This window comes from Python bivittatus, unplaced genomic scaffold, assembly GCF_059951505.1.
Source record: "Python bivittatus isolate LINGU-HERP-01145 unplaced genomic scaffold, Pbiv_v1 ctg000590_np1212, whole genome shotgun sequence".
In the NCBI taxonomy this organism is placed as follows: domain Eukaryota; kingdom Metazoa; phylum Chordata; class Lepidosauria; order Squamata; family Pythonidae; genus Python; species Python bivittatus.
In genome coordinates, this window is record NW_028277086.1 from 28566921 (window position 1) to 28592212 (window position 25292).

The 25292-nt window shown below is 36.9% G+C and overlaps 1 protein-coding gene and 1 long non-coding RNA gene across 6 annotated transcripts in view; one reads left to right on the forward strand and one right to left on the reverse strand.

Moving 5' to 3' along the window:
* The window catches only part of PAG1 (phosphoprotein membrane anchor with glycosphingolipid microdomains 1), a 108697-nt gene that overhangs the window by 31850 nt on the left and 51555 nt on the right, over nt 1-25292 (forward strand). The gene's annotated exons all lie outside the window — the stretch shown is intronic.
* Nucleotides 1093-24243, reverse strand: LOC112542436 (uncharacterized). Of its 2 annotated transcripts, none has more exons than XR_003086196.2 (3): nt 24155-24243; nt 16344-16419; nt 1093-3121 (listed from the first exon to the last, which is right to left on the reverse strand). It is a non-coding gene; the product is annotated as an uncharacterized LOC112542436 (long non-coding RNA). The 2 variants fall into 2 exon arrangements; XR_015797513.1 differs by lacking the exon at nt 24155-24243 and adding an exon at nt 23203-23307.

A 25292-nucleotide genomic window follows, 5' to 3' on the forward strand; every position in this document is an offset into this window, starting at 1 on the left:
AGAAATCTGTCTATCATTTTATTCAGGCTACTGTGCAATCAGCATACCAATTCACTTTGGAAATAATTATTTTTGCAGAAAGAATATAGAATGCAGTAGCAGTAGGCTATTAAAGCTTCTGTTTGAAAATGCCACCTTTTTCATGTTTTGTCATTAAAATTGGTCTATAAATTTTAGGCAGACTTCAGTTGAATGAAAGTCTATCACATGCCAGACATATATTGATTTTTCTCTCTCTTAGATCAATGCTTTCCAGGGGCTCCGTATTATTTATTCATAAGATAGAAAAGTTGTCTGAGAGGCATTTACAGAAGTGTAAATCTGTAATCCAGATAACTGTGTAAAATGCTCTGCCAGGACCCCAAGCAACTGGTGCAGGCAAGAAAAAAATTGCTTTATTTTATTCCAAGCACATTCATTTTTGTAATCTTTCCTTCATTAGGACATGCATCTAGGTATTATTTAAGTTTGATGCCTAATGTTTTAGTGCTTTCGTATTTTTATGCATTAGCATTCAAATAAAGGAGGTAAGAGGATGTTCCATATTCCTTCCAGTTTTTGAAAGAAGACCCCTTTAAAAACATTTTTAAATGGATATTATGCCTAAGGAAAGAAATGTTTTCAGCATATCAAATTTTAAATCCTCTCCATCATTGTTCAATCAGTCCAAAAAACACTTAATCAGTATGCATGTTGTGAATTTCCCTTGACCATAAGAATATTTCATTTTACGCTGCTGTCTCTGCATATATTCACAGTATTAACACAGTGTTTGCTGAATGCACTGCAGAGCTGAAAAGATAAGACTTGGTCATGCAGTTTGCAATATTGTAAGATGTATCAACATGTTGTTGTTTTGGCAGTTTTTTGGAAACGTCATAAGCTCTCTCCTGAAATTAGTTTAATGGTGTACTTAATTATGGTGCAACCCCGTACATGTGTAACCTGTCAAACGTGCGAGGTAGTCTAGACAAGAAGCACACCCAGAAGTACTAACTCTAACTTTATTGTAGGTTACATTAACAAAATCTTGCAATCTGAAAGTATACCTTTCCCCCCTCACCTTTATAATCCAAGAAACTAGGGAGGGTGTCTTCTGAGACATTTGCCTTGCCCACATTTCTTCTGCAGGCTCAGCAGCCTCTTGTCGGATCACTGCCTAGTCTATGGCTCTCCCTTCTGTCTCCCAAGGTCATTCCCACATATCATTACAAACCCAGAGTAAGCTAAACCCAGAGCTTATTACTAAACTACAGTCTCCCAATGTAGGCTGGTGAGCAGATCTGGAATTTCTGAAAACCTGTTTCTAAAAATGGCTGTTGGGAGGATTTGCCTGTTCAAAAAGTGGCTACTACTGGGGGGGGGGGGAGTAGCCAATTACAAAACAGATTTCCTAAAATACTACTAGTCATACTCTCTACTCTCCTTCCCCTATTTGCAGGATGCTTCCTTTATCCCTGCCTTGCTTTGTCCCTTTTCTTAGAAACAAAGCACAAGGTTACAGCCACCCATTATTTATATTTTCTAAGCTTATAGGGCCTTTTTGAAGCTCAGAGGCATTCGTGGAAATAAAGATTGTGCTAGAGACTGTTAGAATATGGCCTCAGAATAATATGAAAAAGCCAGGTTGTGCTTGGAGCTTGACAAGAATCACCAGTTGTCTCTGTGGGCACAGTGGCATCCCCGTATGCCAAGTCGGGAACCCTAGAATCTGGTAAATGTGTACAAGATGGTAGATTCATTATAGCTTAGATAAACCCAGCTCATATTGTATTAGTAATGCTTTAATTTTGGTTTAGAGTGCATATAGCTATACTGGGGTATACATATTTATACATATTTATACATATTTCAGCTGATTCCTATATAAAAACAATTGATATGGGATCTAGGATCCATCCATCCATCCATCTACTTATCTGGGATCTATGTATTTATTATTTATTAGATTCTAGCTATGAGCTCCATATTGTGCAGTGACACACTTAGTGAGTGGCACTTGTAATAATGCAAGACAATGTTATATACTCTAAGCCCCAGGATCAATGTCCCTTTGCTTCCATGCAGTTTCCTAAGATTAACACCCCTGATACAGAGTGACAAAACTAATCACACTGAGATATGTCATCACAGTCATATTTTTATAATCTTCACTGATATTAGACAATACATCAAAAAAATGTTAGAGCCTCTGCTCATCAATCTGCCCAACATGCTTATATCCCAGAAATCTATTTTAATTTACTATGTGAACCGTTGCAGGAGCTACAGCTTCGTAGTGAAAAATAATTAGCTAGAGCAAAATCATTTAATTTACATTCAGTCCCACTATAAACTGCATGTATCTGCTGATAATTATGCTTTTTGAATGACTTAATTATGTTTTTGATATCTTTGATACTCTTCATTCATTTAATACACCGTGCCTGCTACTAATTAGTTGGTGATTTCTGCACCCAATTTAAATCTCCTTCCTCCAGTCTATCTTCAATCTTCACCTTATAAAGAGTGATACAAATATAATTCCATTTCCCTTCCCCCAATCCCCAATTAAACTTCTTTTCATTATCTCTTGGAAAAACGGTTGGGACTTCAATTCAGATATTTGCTTACTCAGATTTTACATTCTGAGCATAATCTCCCTTCCTGATACTATACAGTATTTTTTTCTCCTCTCTCTACTTAGAAATTTGAATGCTGCATTCTTCACTGTAGTGATATGTGGTGGCTTTTTATGGTTAACCAGAACATGTTCTTTCTTCAATATGCTTTCTGGTACTCCTATCAATTGATACCTTTATGACAGCAAAAAGCAAAGCTATTTATTATATGAATAAATGATTTAGTAACTGACTATTCTGTGATTTAGCTCAATTATTTTTTTCAGCTGTCCCCAACATAACTTCCTTATTTTTACAAAGCAGTAATTTCTATTCAGCTACTAAGTGTGAAGCTGACTCTTAATAGGTGAGAAAATAATGCTGATGATTTGATTTTCTTTGAGGTGATAGTTTGCAGTCGGGGGAACCTTGTGAATCTGGCAGTGCCATTGGAGAGCCATATGACATCTGTGGCAAGGTCGTTTATCACTTTTGCTTTGGCTGATAAGGCTGGCTTCTCCCTGTAAAAAAGAACTGGTGTTGGTGACATATGCCCTGATAACCTTATGGCTGGTTTATTTTTCATAGAACACCCAGAAATGGAATGTGACAGCACAGATAGAGAATGGAATCCTTTTGGAACTGTCACATCACTCTATGATGAAACATGCTGGTTACCATTTGCTTTTTGAGGTCAAATCAGGGTTTTCACTAACTTTCATAGCTAACGCCCAAGTTACCTGTATAAGTACCTATTCCCCACTTTTAGATCTTTGATGGAGCACTTTTTGCCAGTCCCACCATGGATGTGTTCAGCAATGACCATCAGTTTACCCACTTAGGAGGGGGCTCAGAATATATCTTTGTATTCAGGCCTTTGCAGTTTCGTTTTTTTTTTTTTTTTATGCTGCTGACCTCATGATTTTTAAGGTTTACATTTGTAAGCCACCTAGAACCATTTGGAAATAGGCAGCATATACATTTGCAAATATTTTTTCAGTTGAGGCTGTAGGAGAGTTAGAGGTAAATTGCCATTTACATCTCTCCCTTCAGGCTTCTGTCAGCCAAAATTGCCCTCCCTGTGCTTTTTCTCCCATTTGGATAATAGGTTTTCAGCTCCATATCAGTGAGAAATCAGCATTGATGGGATACTATGCTGAAGAGAATGATACCATGTAGAAAAGAATGAACAGCTCTGCGCATCACCCACCATTTCCTTCAGTTGCCTTCACCTCTAAAAAATATTCCAAGGATTTTTCCAGGAACTTTCCTGTGAATCAAATCATTGGTGGGTGCTGTAGAAGGAGGGGTTGATAAAGGTTCCTATTACTTGAACCTAGGAAGAGCCCTGTGGGGTCTGGTGGATCATGCTGGTTCATTGTGTTATGTCACCCAAGGGCCCAAAAGCATAGAGAGGAAGGGGGTAGCCCTATTCCACTGTTGTTCTCCAGCAGCTACTATTTCAGGAATGCTACTTGTGATTCAGGAGGTAGAAAGCTGTGTTACTGACATCCCATTCTTTCATGAATTTGTCCAATTATTTTAAATCAGTGGCTATCACACATCTGATGGGTGCACATTTTGGTTTAATCATGCAGTATTTCCCTTTATCAGTCTTGACCAAATGACCCCAAGTTCTAAAATTTTGTGTGGGAGAGAACACTCTATCCAGATTTTCCTTATAATCATGATTTCTTTTTTTTATCATGTCTATGTTATGAATACATTTCAACTGGAAATACAGATTCTTGTTCTGCTTTTGCATGCATACAGAATCTCTAGCCCATCAGCCAAATCCAGTCAGCAAGGCTTTCGTATTTGAATTTCTCAGTTCACTGGTCCTTTTCCTCTCAATGTGCCCCCTTATCTTTGACCTTACAATTCATCTTTCCCTGTCTTTTGTCAGCTGCTGAGTGCATTGCTCTCTTTCCCCATGTATAAACTTTCTCATGGATCTATTAACCTTCCATTTAGTTCTATAGCATTTAGGAAGTTTTATCAATGATTGGTAGTTTGGCAGCACATTCTGGGTTTTTTTTCTCCTTTAGTCTTTAACAACTTTAGTACCTTTTGTCCCAGCAGGATTCCCCCTTAGCAGCAACAATAGCGCAGACACTGAAAAAGCCTAATACGGACTTCCCTTGTTATGTTTTCCCTTAGGTGTCATTTAGCATAGAAGCAGCTAACTTCTACAGAAATGATAGTAGAGTTTAAGACAGGCTGTTCACACACACTTCTTGTCCACCTCAAAACTGAGCAACTTTAGGAAAAGCATAGTTTATCCATGAACATTTCTCTAAAATTCTCTTCATCTTTCAAGGAATTTCTGAAGCATTTTTTTCCCCATGAAATTGAGGTGGTTAAAAAAATGCAGGAGAACTTCTGCGCTGAAATACATTCATATGATTTCTTTGGATAACAGTCTTTTCTGGATAATGGAGGTCAGTGGAAAAGAAGTGGTGGTACTCTGGTTCTTAAATGCATTTCATTGCCATGGAGCTAGGCAGTTTTATCAATCTGATAAATCAGTGCAGAAGTCATGCCTGCTTAAATACCTTTACATTAAGCAGGGAGGTACATTTTTCTCTTTAAAAAAAAACCTTTTAAACACTTTATTAATCTGTTTTGAGATTCATATGTTTTGACCACTGCTATTGAAACTAACTGAAGTAGCAGCAATGTTATTTTTGGCAGCAGTAGTGTGATCTTAGTGAATTCAATAATATGAGAAATATAAATGAATGCAACAAAGAAATATGACTCTGTTCTAGCTGATGCCCTTCAAAAGAGTAAGCAAGATGGATAACTATATCACTTTGGATCTGTGGTGAGCAGATTGGAGGTCAACGTGTGACTCTAACTGAACATGGACTGATCTCTGCTTTTCACTGAAATATGACTCTGTATTTTTTTTCCTGATTCAATGCATTATGAAGTAAGTATTATATAAAGGCCATTTAACAATTATGGGACAGTCTTAAAAAATGTTCCCATCATATTGTATCATTTACAATGTTTTAGCTAACTTGTATTTGCAGACAAACATCTTTTGTGTACTTTGGGCAATCCAATATACTTTATTTCTTGAGTGTGTGTATATGTATGTGAGAAAGAGAAACAAGAAAAGCAAAACAAAAAGCATATTTTAGTATGAATGATAGCAGCTTTCTCTATATTAGCCTTTGTTTCAAGCTTGATATAGCGTAAACATACGCCTAAAGAGATATCAGTATGTAATTCATGAAAATGATTTGCTGTGATAATAATACCTTGGTACTTTGAAATTAAACCCAGAAAGATGCTGTCATGCATTATAGTAAATACATTGCTTGTTTGGAAGATTCAGGGAAACAGAGAGTGTCTGGTGGATCTATTTTGTGTGTGGATGAAAACTTGTGTTAATACAGTAGTATTTTAAGGCCACCTGTCCTGTCTGCTGCTTAGTTGCCAGGGTGTCAGTTTTGGCATCATGGAGTTCAGCTGTTCTCAATGGGAACCTCCTGCTTTTCAGATGAAAACCTAGGTCTACACATCCCATTTAGCCACAGTTTGACTTGCTTGGTATGTTCCTTGGGTTATTATACGAACTCCACCGTTGTGTTTTTTCCCTAACAAACCAGGATTTGGTTAATCATAGCTTAGCCTACATTACCCTACCAATTAATCTATGGTGGTCTGAATGATGTAGAGCCTGTTTAAATAAATAGAGGGTTTCTTTCCCCTATTGGTAAGTGGAATCAGGAGATGAGAAGACCCTGAATGCTGTAATTACTGTATATTAGAAGGTGCGGAGATCCAGATTCAAAGGTGATTTGGAAAATGTGTGGGTGTGCACGTAACATCTTTCAGGAACTCCTTAAAGGAACTGCACCTTTCCTGGGTTGGCATGGCTACCCTCTACAGCTGACATGCAATTCCAGGAAAAGACATATTTGATTTCAAGTTTTCACACTCTGCCCTTGAATCTGCTATATATATTGGGAATGGGGTGAAGTAGGAATACCTGCTGGACTGAAAGGGTTACATGGAAAAAATGGCAGAATTCAGTAAAATCCTAGTTGCATTTCTTATGTTGGGTGGGCTATTTTTCCTCCCTGGATTTTTTTTCAACCTTTCAGTGCAGTGATTTGTAGCAACAGTATGTTCTACAAACTGCAATGAGTTCAGAATGGGAAGTTCTATCTCAAAAAGAAGGAAGGCTGATCTTGATGGTTTGATCTCATCTGCTTTGAGATATGCCAGAAGGCAAAAGAAGAACTGCTAAGAATACAGTCAACAACTAACTCACTCACTAATTTTTGAGGTATTTTTCTAAATACCCTTACTATTATCTGAAAAGCACAGATAAAAGATTAAATACTGAGATTCCAGGATAATTAGGTTTGGTTGCCATTAAAATAACTTGGTTAGGCCCACCTCCAAGTATTTTGCATATTTAATTTAAGTAATTAGCAGTCATGCTGTAATAGCTTATTGAACCAATGAGTTTTGTACACATCTTTCGAAGAATATAAATGTAAAAACTTTGTTTATTCCTTGTTGAAAAATGAGCAACTGTTTTTTCTGTTCCTTCTTTCATTTTCATGTATATTGAAGCAGCTCTGCATTAATGTAAAAATTAATTAATATTCTAGATGGCTGGAATGATTAAACCACTATTTCCCTCATATTTAAATACTCTTTTAAATTACTTTCCACATTGCTAGCTAAAGTGTAATCGTCTCATTTATTTCTTTCTAATGGAATGTTACTGAAGGCATTAAATCTGGTTTTCCAGAGAAAGGCTTTTTGAGAGTGCTATTTCATTGCTGGAAATAGGCATTATTTCTGTATACAAATGCTTGATTATGGGGACGAACACTTGATGTGCAACAAATATCTGAGTTAAACGTAAATAATCATGTGTGAAAATCAAGTTGGTTGTTTAAATGCTTATAATATATTTGCTACAGTCATTTTCCACTCCAGCTGATTAGGAATATTTTGGAGTGAAAATGAAGACCACCTTCATAACAGCATTACCCATAGAGGTGAATATGTGTAGTTCAGGGTTGAACTGTGAAGTCCTTGGAGTTCTCTGAGCTTGGTTCTCTTCTTGCAAACGTTTCATTACCTGGCTAGGTAACATCTTTTTAAAAAATATATGACTGCCCGCTTTATATAAAATAACCCAAGGCAGCTAACAACCGAATATATAAATAACAAAAAATACAACAACATTAAAAAGTCTTACATGCCACCAGGTGCCATATCAATAACACAAATGGTGGACTCATCTCCCATCCTGACCCAATGCCTGGGAGAAAAACAACAACAGGTCTTAATGGCCTTCGGAAGGCAAGGAGAGTAGACACCTCCTGTATCTTGTGGGGAGGCTGTTCCATAGGGTAGGTGTCACTACGGAAAAGGCCCGTACTTACTTCCTAGGTCCCACCAGATGACAGTATTTAAGGGAAGGGAGCTGGAGTGAGCTCACCCTATCTAATCTGGTGGGATGGGTAGATGCCCTCAGGGAGAAGGGGTAACAAATAACCTCACCCTGTGCCATGCAGGACTTTAAAAGTGATAACCAGCAACTTGAATTGTGCCCAGAAAAAAAACTGGAAGCCAATACAACTCACACTGCAGCAGTATGACACGGACAAAGAGCAGGGCGCCTGGTACTGCAGGCACTGCTGCTTTCTGGACCAGTTGAAGTAACGAGGTGGTCTTCAAGGGCAACCCCATGTGCACTGCATTGCAGTAGTCCAAACAGGAAGTGACTAAGGCATGGGTAACCATGAGCAGGTTTAGTTTATGAGTTTATTTGTTGTTCTTTTTTTCCCCAGCCCTTCATTTAGATGGTCAAAACCCACCTTCCGTTGCAGTGTAGACTACCTTTTTGATATGAATTCTAGTAAGTCCTAGTGAAATATTTTGTTGGTAGCACCTTAAGGAAGTTGTATTCTTTCCTGGGCCCACACAGTAACTGCACAGTACCAGAAAACTGCATGTTTGAGTTAAGGATACATAGAAGATAGTAATACCTATGGCCTTTCCTAAACTCAAATGTATATTTACTGGGAGTGCATATAAGCTTCAGAAAAGGCAAGACTTGTTTTAGGAGTTACTGATGGCATAGTCATTGGCTCCCTAACTTTCCCACTTCAAATCCAAATTCCTGCCAATGAGACAGCACACCTCATAACGAACGTTTGCCCTGTTGAAGGTGACGCACTTCACAGGTGGTATAGAGAGTACGAAAAATGACTTTGATGAAAATATGAAAGAAAACTAGGCAAAATGAGCTGAAACATTTTTTACATCCTGAGAAACAAGATAGTGTTTGGAAATGACTCTGGCAGATGCCTCTCTGATCCACTGGAGTATAAGGAGGAGGAGGAGGAGGTACAGCTCAATCACACTTGCAATATTCTTGAAATTGTAGCCCATCTCAATATAAGTAGTTCTAGTCTTCCTGTGGAGCTGATTTCCTGGTCTGGTCTACCTGGTGAGACTGACAGGAAGTACAGGTGGTCCTCAGTTAACTACCACTTGTTCAGCAACTGTTTGAACCTGCAGTGGCTCTGAACTAGTGGTATTTATGACTGGTCCTCAAAGTTCCGGCTGTCACAGAGCCCCCACAGTCACATGATCATGATCTGGGTGCTCAGCAACCGGCCTGGATTTCTGACAATCGCAGAATTCTGTGATCATGTGATCATGATTTGCAACCTTCCCTGCCAGCTTCCCACAAACAAAGTAAGTGGGGAAGCCAGCAGGAAGTTGGAAGTTGCGGTCACATGAGGTCCTCACTTAATGACCTGTGAAGCATTCACTTAATGACAGTAACCAGGGACTGCCAGAATTGCCATTGCTAAGTGGTGCGGTCACATGATGTCACACATTATGACTGCATCGCTCAGTGTTGGAAATTCCAGTCCCAATTGCAGTCATTAAGTAAGGACTACCTATAGTCCCTGGCTTGACTGGATCATAAAAATTAGCCCTCAGGCATGCCACAAAATTATTGTAGTTGTCCAAGTCCTCCTGTTGGGCAACTGAAGGAGACTTGCCCATTTTGCAGCGCTCTCTGTAATAATGCCAGTTATATATCTTACTTAAGATTGGGCAGTGGGAAAATCCTCAGAGCTTAGGGAGATGTACAATTCATACTGAATGACAAAAATAGTGTATTTTCCAAGATTCTTATCCTTTTTGTCATTCAGGAAGGTGGGTACCTTGAGATTGGGAGTCACCTGCTTAGTGCTGACATTCCTGAACTCTGTCACCTTTGGGGGATTGCTGTCTGAGAGGTTTGCTTTGGGACCCAGAGAATTATCCTCATGGGACTGCTTTAATTTGGATTCATGAATTGATCAGGTAAATTGACTTGATGGTCTAAACAGCTCCTTCCAACTCTGAGTCTGCAAAAAGCATTAAAGAAATTAAGGAAATATAGCTCAGAACTCCCCAAACAAAGAGGAGTTTCTCATTTGCTATATTTTCATAAAATGACCTCTGATTTGTATATATGCTAATGATCTATTGTTACAGGTTTTGCCTGTATTTTGTACATTGTAGTTGCGGGATTTTAAAAAATCATTATTAAGTCTCTTCCGTTGTCACTAGCAACAGGAATTCCATTCTAGTTATATGATAATCTCTCTGCCCCTAACTGTATCTTGACAGGAGTGCTAAAACAAGGTAAGATTATAAATTAACTCTGACTACTCTTGCTGTCGTAATTGCTTTTAATTCAAAAGAATTGTGTTTCTCTGTTGAAATTCAGTTGTGTAACATTGCAATGATATTGATTCTGCATGAAAAAAAAAACCTTACGAATACCTTTATTGCAAAATTCAAAGGAAACATCAAAGGACTGATGTGAGCATGAATTCATGAATGCTTGTGAATTGTAAGTCTCAGAGTAGTTCAGGAGAAGATAACATATTTATTTTTGTTGGTTTGAGGGTTTGAGTTAGTAAGGATGCTGGTACACAATTTTTCACTTATTATTATTATTTTAGCTGTCTGTCTTCAATTTTTACTATGCTGTTAGATAGGATCATTAGGAGTGAAAATCAAGTGAGCAGTATTGGTTTTCAGCAGTACTACCCTAAATTCAACCATTTTCAACTTACGGATCCAGAAATCAAGAGTTCCTAAGAAATGTATTAGTGTGCAGCCTGTAACTGAGTGGAAAGATAAATGGCAGGCAAGCTTTTTTGAAAGACTATTTTTAGGCTTCTCCTACAGTCTGCAGCAAGAGCAGTGTTTTCAGTGGTCCATGATAATCAGCTCAGCCTGTCCACCAACCTCACTGTCATTTTACCCTTTCCCAGACCATCTCTTCTGATAGTGTAGAATACTTATAAGAAATATGGAGTATCTTCTTATGTCACTGAATGTCTAAACAAAAACAAGCTTTCCGTTCTAACAGTTTTAACTCATTCTTTTAGATGGTATTTTTAGATAGCTATATGGAAATGTGTAGTTAGCTAGTTGGTAGAATTATTTCTTTGTCTCTTTATCTTGACGTTTGGGAGATTATAAGGGAAACCTTATAAATATTTGTTAAAGATTTTACATTTTTAACTAGGCAATAGCTGTTGTGCATGGAGGAGGCTTTTACTATTATTTCTGTTCAAACAATCATAGCAAGTAGCTGCTAGCTTTCTTCTCTGAGTCCAAATTAATGACACAAAAGGTGAAGATAGAAAGGAAAGGCTGCTGCTACAGTACAAGGTAAACTTGGATAATCTCATGTATATAGTAAATATAATCCTTCCCAGGTCTTAGTAATGTTAAAATACTTCTAGTGGCTCTTTAATGCTAGTGGTTGGTGTAGCTTGATTTGAAACGGAATGTGGAATTTCCCAAAAAGCAATTAAGTAAGCTGCAACCTGGTTGCTTTGTGAGAAATTATTGCGGTCTTTTATAAATTGATGGAAAAGAAGGATTCTTTTGGATTGAAACCCCAATTATTGCTATAGTCATTCTTTTGCATTTTGGACATGAATACATAGTATAGATGGGTCATATACCATGGCATGAATTTTGTATTAGAAGAACCATTTTTATATGGTCATTGCTGGTCTTCTAGATATCTAGGATAAGTCATATTAATATGACTAATTAATCTTAGCTTAGTTTTATAGATTCTGAACAATATTTATGGACAAGATTGCTAATTGTTAACCATTGTGAATATAATAGAGGACAAGGAAAGAGAAAATATGCATGCTGAAAGCTGAATTTTTCTAAAGCAGTACAGTATTTCTTGATAGATTAGTATGGTTTCAAGAATGCCTCTGGATAGCAACCACGCAAATTTAACAGTAGCATTTTTATTTTTACCTTGAAGAGAAGGAAACTAAAGCAATCATCCAGCAACTGGCATTGCTGTTAAAGTCTCTGTTAAGTTTCATTTATAGAAGCTGGGTTGCATTTAAGGCTGAGCAGAAGCAAATGCTAGATTTGTGGAACAGCACTTGGATTTGAGTGTAGATTTCTTTATTTTAAGCAATTGCTTTATTCTGAATGATATGGCTTAATCCAAAGAATATCTATGTTTGTTGAGTCTGTGAATATAATCTGTTATTCTTAGTCATAGAACAATTCTATGGACAATGTGCTTTTCTCCAGTCCTTGAGATGGGAGGAAGCTTGTCAATGAAGAGGATTATTCCCAAGCCTATGTTTACTGTGCCTGGGAACGAGGCTGGCCAGTGCTGCTGCCTACCCACAATTTAGTGCTGGGTAGTTTTAGAGCAGCGATTGCTGGGTTTCCTACTATCCTTTCCCCTCCCATTTCTGTGTCACCACTGTTTACTCTCCTGAATGTGAGAGAGGGAGCAGGCCATCCCTGCCACAACAAGACAGAAATAACAATCACTATCTGATTGTTTCAAGTTCTTTGTAAACATTTAAGTTTTTAAAGAACAATGTGTGATTGTTTTCATCCTGATACATAAATGAGAAGGTTCCTCATCTCTCCCCTGCCTTCCCTGCCCTCTTTTGACATGCCACCAAAACAGCTCCTTCACCAAGAAATACATACTATTATTTTTCCTGACTCTGCTGTTCATGCTGCTCCTCAAAGAGGTTGTCTTGGGTATGGCATTGGGCTTGTTAAACATATTGTTATATACAAATATAGAATAATAATTCTGAAATCAAAAGAAAGCATGGAGGGGGATGGACCCTGTGTTTATTAGTTTGTTTCATATGCTGCTTATTATTATCACCAGCTTGTAATAAAATGGCTTTTTTTTTTTTTTAAAGATCCCAGCAGCAAAATATCAACGTTTTCTTGTCCTAAATACTTGAGGGAAATTTATATCTGAAAATTGATTTGTGGATTTGAAATGTTGGTGTGTTGAATAGCCTGCCCTGCATAGTCTGAGAATCCTTTTAAACTTCCCATGTTGCTTTGGTCATAGACTGATATATAGTATGTTGTTTGACCACTTCTTCTCAATTTCTCTTAATTTAATTCAGTGCTGGATAAAAACTGGTATCTCAGCTTTGTTGCTATCCTAAATGAACCTTAGCTGAGAGACAGAGGACTTGGTCTGCAGGTATTGCACATAATGCTAAAAAAGCAACATGTGGCCTTTAAAAAAATTTCTTTAATGAGTCTTGCCGGCAGGAAGCACCAACTAGGAGCAATTCCACTAACCTGTATTTATGTGGATTAGCCACTCAAATTGGAAACAAATGTTTAGCTCTAAAATTGGTTGAGTAACAACAGGTAGCCCAAGACATTGAACTATCTTTAAATTCTATTTCACATTGTGCTCTTCACTTCAAGAGGTACTTGAAGGCATAATACTTGACCTGATTCATAGATCAGGAATGTATAATTTCCTTCTGTTTGACAGCTGCACCAGGTTTATGCAGCATGTCAAGGTCAATGAATAAGGCCAGAATTAATTTGGGCTTAGAGATGGTTACTGAGAAAATGAATGTCTTAAGTTTGCTGCCCTAAGTCCCTTAACAGCCTCCAAGTTTCCCAAATTTTTTTTTAAAAATGCTTAAAAGGAGAGCAAAAATTTAGTTGTACCACCTTTGAGGCTCCAAAAAGGATACTGATAGGTATCATCTGGTCACTGAGTCACACTGTTTGCATTCTAGCTATATTTCTGTAGCATTATTTGATATAGCTGAATTAAACTGTTTCTTTATTGCTCCTATTTTAATACTGTTTAAAACTCTTTGCTTTAATGAAACAGATTCAGTTTCAGAATAGCTGATTTTTTTTCTTGATTTCTGTATTTTTTTTTTCCCCTCTGGCTTTTTACAGAGATTTTGTTTTCAAAGAGATTGATAAGCTGCATACTCAGCCCTTCCTTCCTTCATCCTGATAGCCTTACAGTCCGGATAGCATTGTTCATATGATTCTGAGGAAGTGGATCATCTTATTTCTTTGAGTTATCCTAAATATTATGCATATGGCAAATAGTTAATTAAGTGTTCACAGTCTCTAAAATATAAACACATCCACTAAAAGAATAATTAATACTATATGTAGCAACTTGTATATTTATGATGGAATAGACTTTCTTGGTACTTGCAAGCAAATGGATTATATGTGCAGTCTCTTTTTAACAGAGCCCTGATATGTCTGTCCATCTCTTGTGTCTTCTTTGTTTGTGGATCAGTTTCTGGAGGGAAGCAGACCCAACTTACAGAGGTGTAAGACAAGGTTGCATATTAGCTCCACTGCTTTTCAATCTATATTTAAATCCAATAATCCAAGCACTTGCTGTTTCAGCCCATCACCCACCTATTTTAGCTGATTGTGCGATTCAAGCATTACTATATGCTGACAATGTAGTTATTATGTCTACTTCACAGGTGGGAATGAGAAAAGCACTTAGGGCACTAGCTTTATTCTGTACAGAACTAAAGTTGTCAGAAAACCAAAGTTTTAGTGTTTGCCCAACATTATTATAAAATTCACAAATGGCAAATAAATGGGACTCAAATTGAGCAGGTGTGCACCAATAAATAGCTTGGAGTGCAGTTCCATGGTTCTCTGTCCTGGAATGCTCATTTTTGTAACCAGGCAGGTGTCACAAAGCATACCTCTACAGCTATTGCAAGATTTTACTACTCAAAAGCAGCCTATTATATCCCTCCAGCTTGCAAGGTTTTCCAAGCTAAGGTGGTCCCTCTTTATGGCTCCCAAATTTGCTCTTTTGCAAAGCTTAACACTCTTGAAACTATTCACACTAAGTTTATTAGAGCCATACTGATGGTTCAAAAAGTATCAAAAATTCCATTGTGTAGAGACAGGCATATTATAGTCTTGTTGGCTGCTAGAGCATGGTTTCTTCTTATTACCTTTTAGCTAAAGTTAATCCTACTATGTACTAACCTTCCTATTCGTTAGTAGGTTCCCATTAGTACTTAGAAATTGTTTTAAATCATCATGGCTTACAAGAAGTCCTAGATAAAATTCATTTACTAGGCTTCTCTATGGAAAGTTTGTGCTCATTAGATTTGGATAATGCTAGAACTGCCCTCAAACAACGAATTTGGGGTATAGATCTCCAAACAAATTTAAGCAAGGTGTCACACCCCAATATTTATCATATTCTTCCAAAAGGAGGTTGCTCCAACCTCCTATTCATCATCCATTATCATACTGAAATTTTGTAAGGCTTTCACTTTAGCCAGGCTGGATGCATTGCCCACTGCTGTCCTTTTTGGACATTTTAAGGGTACTCCTACATATGTTCAGTTATGTGGTGATGGCTCAGTAGAAACTTTAACCCATATGCTACTATACTGTCCCTATATAAGGACTCTAGACAGACTTCATTTAGCCAATCTTGAAGAAATTTCCAGGTAGGGATCGTGATTTCTACTTAATGTTGCTTCTTTCAGACAAGGACTCAGAAATATCTTCCCAAGTCACCCAGTTTTGTGCTACCATCTGTACAATACACCACACCATTAATTAAGTTTGGAACTGCTTATAATAATAGTTCTTCTATTAGATATTTGATTGCATCTGGCCTTAGGGCTGTAATAAACCGATTTGATTTGGAGGAGGGGGGGAGAATTCTGAGCAGCAAACTGATGCTGAAGCCAACAGTTTATGCTGGCCAGTTTTCTACCATAAATTATTTCCCAAAGCAGCTTCTATCTCAATTGAATAAGTAAATGAATAAGACCAGCAGACAAGAAAAAGATTAAACTCTATCTTCTGTAAGAAATAGCTTGTGTTGCTTTTTAAAAGAAAAAAAAATGGCATTGACATTGTTTATTCATTCTGAATACAGTAGTGATCTAGATAGGCTTACTGAAGACAGGAAATCTATCTAATTATTCTGCAAAAATGATCTAAGTTGTGCTGGAAGAGATACATGTTTACTGTGTGCTATGCACTGCAGCAGGAGCATTTCCATATTATATTGTTTCTGTTCCCAGTTCCTCCAAAATACTTTGAAACTGATTGTGCAGTTGCTCTCATTCTTCTTGACTTTGGAATGCTGAGAACCAGCAAGTAACTCCATAGGTCAGGCAGTGCTCCTTCCAGCCAGCAGGTACAACAGCACAAAAGTCTCTGTCCTAATCCTGTGTCACAGCAGCTCCTGGAAAAACAAAAATCCCCTTGCTACTCCCTCCACACGGAAGGGGAAAAATCCCCCCCTCTATGTTTCTAGACCTGTTGTGTGTGTTTTCCTGGCTTGCCACCAAGATGCCATATTTTCTGCATATAAATTCTTAGTGAACAGTAAGGTGATGATACCTTAGTTCTGCAGCATGTTCTTTCACCAACAGCTGAAGCTGTGCTTGTAGGTTGCAATATGGAGCCTTTGTACGCACTGGAATCCAGAAGCAGAGAAAGAAAAGAGTTTGATGCAGGGATTATGAAACTAACTAGAAGGATTAAGATTACCTTTACTGATAAGGCTGTGTGTATAGCATTAGTAACAAACTGATGCAGATCAGTACATGGTGGGACCCTCTATTGTATCACAGGAAGGAAAACTGATTAAGCTATAAGGGATGGATTTATTCAGAAACAATATTGTAAAATTTAAGTGCAGATCAGATTGCCTGTTAAATGAAGACCAAAAAAATAAGTGCATTATATGCATATATGTTTTGGTGGAGAAGAATACCACTGGTATTTACTGCTTTACTGCTATTCTTTAGGTCTTTTTATGACTTTGATGAATGTAAACTCAGCAATACTGCTTTGCTTTTACACAGTTTTTTTTTTTTAAATAGGCACGTTTTTCCATTTTTATCTCACTGTTCAAGGAGCTCACATCACACATATCAATAGTAAGTAGGTTTAAATCTACTACTAAGTGAATGGCAAGAATTTCTGATATACAATTGCTTAATGACAGCAGGAATACAAATTACTCTCCTCATTCTTAAATAATATTGATGGAATATATGTTCTACCTACAAATGTATGAGGTGGGAAAATCAGATTATTTTAAAACTGTGTGTTGAACCTTTAATAACAACAGCCGTAAATGGAAAGATAAATATTGCATTAATAAATAAATTAATTAATTCTTGGCAAAAGAATTCATTGACTGACCAAATACTGTACTAGAATAATGTGCGCAGACGAGAGTGAACATCTAGCAAATAACTTTTTCTTATCCTTCTCACATGACCAAAACCAAAATATAAAAAAAACATTAGCTCCATATTTGCACTAACATAACCATAGTTAACTTAGAGTCCAGTGTTTACAAACCAACTTCTGGCCAAGGTTTCAAGCGATTTGGTGCCTAAAAAAGGGTTAGATTCAAAGTTAGTCATACTTAAAGTTGAATCAAAGTTAATTGCCCATTAAAATCAAGTTAATTTGATTTCAGTGACTCTACTCTAAAAATGGTTAGATCTGGATCTAATTATTTGCTTAACACAAATACGATGTGAACCATACAAAATAGAAAGAGAAGGAAGTTAGTCCATCTTTATTGGTTTGGTGGCTAGAGAAGAAGACAAATTCCCTATGGAAGAACAAGCAGTTGAGATACAGAAATGTTCTTTATAATCCTCACAACCATTTTTTTGTTACTAAGCACCCTTATACTAAGGACTATATAAAATAAAAGCATTTTGCAGGCCTCCTACTGCTTGGTTCTAAGAAGATTCAGGTGAACAGTTTGGCTAATTCCACATCAGTAGAAATTAGATCAATGAAGTTTTTCATTTTATTTCATTTTATTCATATTGGGATTCAAATCAGCAGCATCTCAACATAAATCCTTGAGTGTCATTTCTATCAATTACGCAATAAGCACATGCTTGTTTATGAATTATACTGCATGCTGTGAAGCTTTTTTGTTATGGACATTTTGTGGCTTACACTGTGATACAATTGATTTGTGGAAGGCATTAGAGGTAGAAAAGAACATTAAGAACATTTATGGGTTTGCTGAGATACTGTTTCCTGTTAATTTAGCCGCTTTTATTCAAAACATGCTTACAAGTAAAATGCCTTTGTTTCTTGTACAGAAAATCAAGCAGTACTTAGGCATATTGATGCCTCTGAAGAGTAATACTTAACCCCATAAACTGACTCCAGCTTTTAAAACTCGGCTAAAAAAAGAGAGAGAGAGAAAAAAAAATTAAAGGCTCCATTCTCAATTTCCTGCAGGGTTTTAATAGATTACTAAATAAATTCTTTTTTCTTCTTTTTTTGGCATAAATTAATGGAATTTTTGCCCTTTCCATTAAAAGTGTGAAAGTAGCTGTTGGATAGTGACATGCAGCTTTTTTTATGGCTAGATAATGAAATTCTAATACATTTTCTTCCTTTAACAAGTTCCAAGTTTGTAACAGTTCCTTCAGGCCATAGTAATTTCAAACTCCTAATGGCCTCCAAATAAGATCTCACTACTTTTTTTAATACTACTAAAAATCCATCTCAAATACCAAATGTATAGCATGCAAAATCATTTTAAGAGGCTACAATTTGTTCAAAAGAAATCACCGCCCTTGAAAAAATATCAGTGAGACGCTCATTAAGCAAATAGCCTAATTTATGCCTAGATAAAGCTGGTTTGCATACTTCCTTTTTTGAGGGGAAAACTTCCAGTTTATTACTGTATTTCATTCTACAGATTTACTATTTAAACCTAGCTCAGTGTGGAAGTGTAGAAGACATCACCACTTTACTGAAAAACCGCCTGCAGTGCCAAGCTGCAAAAAGTGTATTTTCTGCTCCTGTACCAAGTCCTACCTATATAAAACATTTATTTGGGAAAAACTATTAGAGCTGCATCTGGACATGACCTGGCTGCTTTAAGGAGTTATATACAGGTGTGTATTTGCAGCCCCTTTTATGGACCTTTTTGTCTTCAGATCAAAAGCTCAGCTCAACCCTAAAAGCTGTGCATTTCTCAGCTGCCTTTCATTTTTAAGGGTTTTTTTTTTTTCTGTGTCATAGCCATATGCTTTCAACAATATGCTAAACCTTAATGTATGGTTTACAAACCAAAATGACTGCATATCATGCCAAAACCAAACAGTTTTATAGGTGAGCATGTTGTATGAACTAGTGCTCCATCTCTCTCTCTCTCTCTCTCTCTCTCTCTCACACACACACACACACACACACACACACGGATGCAGGGGTGGGGAGCCTATTTCCAGACCATGAAGATCTCCTTAGGCTTGTTTGTTCTAGATGTCCCAGAGGTATACTCATTATATACTAAATGTTATAATCACTAAGCTCCTTTATTTCTTTAATCATCTTCTTGTTTTGTGTATATGTGTCTTGTTGCTAATCTCTATTTTTAACTTTATTTTGAAATAAAATAAAGTCTCGTTGAAGAAAGCATAATGTCAGCCCTTTGAGGAAGGCAAGATCAGGAAACAGACTTCATAGGAAGACTAGAACTAAGCTTTATTGAGATAGGCTATAATAACAGAATCTTTCAAGCCAGACTATGCTTTACCCCCTAACCCTCTTATATTCCATTGAATCAGGAAACCTGAGTCTCTTCCAAATACTATCTTGTTTCCCTGGACTTAAGGACTGTTTCAGCTCTCTTTGCTTAGGAAAAGTTTGTTGCCTCTTTCCCTCAAGGTCATCTCCCTCTCTACACCTAAGCATTATGTTATTGCCACCATGACAATGACCGATAATATTGCCCTCCAGATGGGTTGGACTGCAATTTCCCAAATTCTCAGCCAGCATGAGGACACTGAGTTATGGTCAGTAAACCTGAAAAGGAAAAGCCCATTCTTTGATTGTATAAAATTCAAGACAATCTCAAGGTTTGGTGCCTAAGATCTCCGTTTCAAAGAAACTTTGAGACTAGGATTGATAAAAGCAGACACTGAAACTATCCTGTTTTCAGAATAGGCAGTTCTAAAGAAATAGATCAGTGGCCCCAAATCATGGTGAGGTGACTTTAAAGCATCTGTTACAGAGTTTCCTGTTTTATAATTGATCAAGATCCAGAAGCATTTAGACATGCTCAGTTGCTGAACAACTTGGTTAAAAAGATATGGTCTTGCAAGTTCTATATCCAAGTGTGAAGAGAGTCCATCAATTTCAGTATACATCTGGGTTGGGATTCTGCTCTATCTTTCTATATGCTAGCAGTTAAAAGAAAAATGAGAATTCAATGTGAGGCCAGGAGTAGGCAACCTCTAGATATTTTGAATTGTGTGTTCCATAACCCCTAGCCAACATGGCAAATATATTCTACTCCAGAACATGTGGAGACACTGGCTTACCCATCCCTTTTTTAAGTTATATAGAATGTCCACATGGCCAACCTATAAACTTTTGCTGACTGAATTAAAGCTATAAATGACACATAGTCAAGGTGCATAGTTATCAAGGCAAGTTAAATTATTTTGACATCTAAAACTGAAAATCCAACATCTCTCTTTCCCACCGGCAGTAAAAATACAGCAATAATTAATTAACAAATTGTTCTTTCATGTCACTAAAAATCTCCAGCTTGAGGTAGCCACTATAGCCTAATGCTTGATATCCCGTACATGTGGGTGTGTTCGTTAGGACTTGAAATTTAATAAAAGCAACATTTTGATTTAACTGGAGAAACATAGGCAATGACAACTTGAGCTTGTTATACACAGAGATTTTCATAAGTCTTTAGGGCAATTAACAAGACTGTGTTGAAAGAGCAAATTGTGATACATGTTCTAGATATTGCCGCTGAAATGGTTTTAGAGAACAATTACTACCTAGTAGTATTTTTAAGACTCATCTGTTATTTTGAAAAAGAAAACAAAGAATGTAAAATCTCAGACAGATTCTGCTTGTTAATTCATGAGATGTACAAGCATTCTTATGTCTGTTGAATGCCTTTGGATTTATGGTAGGAGTACTGGTCCAATCTGATTATGACTTTAGCAGTGTCATATTGATTATGGTTTGTAAAAGCAATTTTGCCCTTTTCCTAACGGAGGGCAGCTCAGCTGAATCAGTTTAAAAGCCATTTTGGAAAAGGGATTTTTCTTAATGGACTTTTTTTTTTACAGTATGCATATGGGAATTCCAGTGTTTTTAATTCAATGATGCATTAAAATGAGGAAATACCAGCTGATGTGAGTAGGTCATATTAAAACATCTGTTGCTAGGAGAGCTACAAGGAAAGAGCTGGATGAAGGGACCCAGCTGGGATAAATATATTAATAAGAGGTTGAGAGATAGCCAGGAGAAGGAACTTGGATAGGGTATTGAAAACGGATGAGGGGCTCACAAGTGAATGGTGCTCATCTGTGGGAAGCATTTATGAGGCCATAAATTACTCCTTCGGCTATTACTGGGAATGTCTGTTGGATGGTTCTAATACAGCGATGTTGCTTGGAAGCTCTTATATTGATTTAGTTTGGTCTGGTAAATGTGCTTCTGTTTTGTAACTTTTTCACTGCTGATTTGAAGTTAGAACAGTTTCAAAAGAATGTAAAATAATTAGGAATATGCATTCCCTGGCCCCATTTTTCTTATATACCATAACCTAACCTCTTTATGTTTTCCCTCAGTGCTGCCATTTGAAATAGAGGGTGGTGGATTTTCCTGTAGTTGCCAGGCAACAGGAAGAGATACAGACCCAATGTCCCTTTGTTTTAACCAGTAAAATGTCCCAGTCTAGCTGTCTGCAATTGCAAGACTAAGCTGAAAACTCTAGAGAAGAAATGGCCTAGGAACTTTACAGAGAATCTGTACTATGCCTTTGATGAGCTCCTTGAATATAATGTTCTAACCACACGCTGCTTATTTCTGAAAACTGACATTCAGTGTTAGGTGTACAGTTAAATGAAATCCTATTCAAAATCTATGATATCTAAGCTCTCTCTACAACTAATTTGGAGCCTGGTTTTATATTGAAAGACATTTTGTAGTGATTAAGGAAGAATATGAAATAGGCCGTATTGTGTATTCATCTGTTTAATCATTTCAGCAAGAAGAAAGAATGAAACAGAATATGAAATGATTAATGCAAGGCTCCATAAATTTTTCTGAGGAGGTAAATTCTATTTCAAGAGTCAGAAATATTTTACATAATTAATCCTGATTCTCTCCATGCTCTCTCTCAGACACATGTATTTTTAGTCAGTTGGTTCCCAGATAAAAGAAGTCCCTTTTTGGCTCAAATAAATAGAATAGCAGTGTGGCTGCCTGAGTTCCCACAATATGAGCAAATGATCTTATTTCAGGGCTAGCAAAAGCCCTTTCATCATAGAATGATCATTGATTTATCAGAAGCAGCAGCTGCAGACCTCATGGGAAAGTTCACAGCTGTCTGCAGCTGCTACAGTAAATTGCTCTCCTAAGGATCCAATATAGCTTTTTAAAAAGAATGGAAAGAAATCTAAGGAAAGAATATTAACTATGAATGTGGCATGGAGCAGTCTAGTGGACTAATGTTCTTTCTCATTTTAATGTAGGAGGCCTCTCTGTTGACACAGTTCTGATTCAGTTGTCGCATGTAATCTCTTCAACCCTGCTACACTCTAATTATTACTTATTCTTCTGGTACAACAGCCTCCAGATTTTCTACAATGATCAAAGTAATTAGTTTGATATTCTTGTGCATCATAGATGTCCCTTCCCTTACCACTGACTGCTGCTAGTATGATTAAGGATGCAGGACTAGATACCAGTATTTAAAGTGGTGTTAGGCTTTCTAGGCACTTGATTTCATTGGCTCTTCCAGAACTATTTCAGTCTTTCATGCCAGAGGAAAGTCTAGGTAAAGGCTGTCCAATTGTTCTCAGAGAAGATCTACTGAATGATCTAGCATGGGGCACTGGCCAGCAGTTCACAAATTACAGTGGGAAGTACGCTAACTGATGTTCATGTTGTACTAAACTAACTGAGATTCTGCCCATTCTGGCAGTTTATCACACTTATTTTCAATTAAAGGGAAGGGTTAGTTTTCTCATGGAAATTTGTTTTCCTAATGTAAAGCTGGACAAATGATTTTTGATCTGTTCCAAAATGCCTTATTCCATGGGCTGGTTTTTGTTTTTCCATCCTTGCTGTCTAAACTGAGCTTCTGGACTTCAAATACATTTTAAATGGTTGCATTTCTGGAAATAAACTTTACGTGTTCAAGACATGTACGGTTAATAAAAATGTAACTTACTAGGGTGATAGAATGTAGCATTTTCAAGATATCTGTCACAAATATTTTATCACGTCCAAGGCTAGTGGGCTACATGGTTTTCTGTTATGCCTTTTGCACAGTGATTTCCTGTATTTTAAGAAACAGATGAGCTGCTTAGAAATATGTACTCTGGAAAGTAATAAGAGAATTGTAGATTGATTCAATTGTCTTGTTCTCTGGTTACTACTGAAGACTGACTTTTATCTTTTAGCAGCATCTTCTCTGTCAAATTCCTGCAGCCAACTTCATGATTTGCAGTTAAGGTTTTGCAAACAGACAATTATTGATGTAACTTACTCTTGATAAAATCAAGACCTAGCTTTCCATAGAGTGTACTCACTGAAATCAGTAGGACTTAATTTAGTTATGATTTCAATGAATTGATGTTAAATAAGATTTAGGCTAGATTTCATCCTTTGTTTTGCAATCACAAAAGAATCATTGTATCTTTAAAACAACATGTTTGCTATTAGGTTCCTACTTATAGTTTATTTGTAAGTTTGTTGTTATTATAGCCTTTGAGTCAATCTTGACTCCTGATGACTGCATTTTGGAAATGGTTTCCCAGTACCTCACACTTGCTAGGATTCTAGTCCGGCGCCTTTAACTATATTCATATTGTAATTGTAACTACTTCCTCACCCTGGCGCGCACACACCCACATGCACACCGCTTTGGGACTGCAGCTACTACATTTCTTAGCCAGCATAGCCAACTGGGAATGTTATACCAGTTATACAGGTACATCTTCCTTTTGTTTCTATATGCTCTATACTAGACAGGGTTTTTTGTATGATTTTTACTGGTCTCGGTCTGAAGAGGGTGGGAGTGCAACTTATAGAAGGTGAGCTTATATAGCATTGGCAATTCTATAAGTTGTACTCCCAATGTAAGTGAAAGAAGCAGCCAATAAAACAAATCCCCCTCTTACCTGTCCTTCTTACAGTTTCTTTCACAGCCTTATTGCCATTGGAAATCTTGAGTTTAGATATATTCTGCTGGAGGTTTACTAAGTGTGCGCTCTTTCTCTCTCTCTCTCTCTCTCTCTCTCTCTCTCCCCCCATTTATGGTGGATTAACAGAACCTCTTTATCTATAGCTTGATGTTAATGTTTCATTAATCAGCTCAAAAAGTGGTATGTCTCCAACTATGATATTCATTTCTTTTTTACCCCAGCATATCTTCATTAACAACCTTGTAAGTAAAATGTTAGTTCTTTTATAGTAAGTAAAAAAATTCATATGTGAAAGTGACAAAATGTTTCTAGCCAGAAAGCAGTTTCCAAATATTCAGCGACTGACTGCCTTCAAAAGGAATCATGGTGTTGGGATATAACTTTACTATTGTAATGGAACCACTGATGTCATCTGCTGTTTCCACTGTTCTTCGTAGATGACAAAATGTCAACACAGAAAATAGGTAGACAGAGGAAGAACATGACTGTATATAAAGCAAACCCATTTGGCAACTACAATATCTATACTTTAGTAGCAGGCTCATTGTAGATTGAGCTCTTAGCAAATTTTGTCATCCTTGAAACTAAATTCATGCTTCATTCTTGAATGTTTTTTTGTATATAAACGTAATTTCTGCTAACCCAACTTAGCAAATTTCATGCTTTTTCACACATAAATGTGTAGACATGCTTTGAAACAAACCTTTTTCTAAGTAGTATCTGACCATAACCATAATCATTCTAACATTATTATGCCTGAAGTTACAAGAGTAAATAAAAAAAGAACAAAGGAAACCAAATTTCTTTTGTGCCTTGTATTGATAATCAAATTTTTAGGATTAATTATCTGGTAACGTACAATGCTTGGCATCTCCTTCTACTGGATGAACACATTTCTGGTTCCATTAATATTTAATTTCAAATTCTCCATTATACTGACATTCAGTGACTTGGCATGCTACTTGACATTCTTTTTAATCATATTTGGCATGTCAGAAAAGCATTTTTATTACCATTCCCTTGTGTTTTAAAGTCTTAGCAATTTTATTTACCCAAGGAAATATTCTGCCTAGTTTAAATTATGTCCAGGGAAGTTTTACTGTTTAGTCATGAC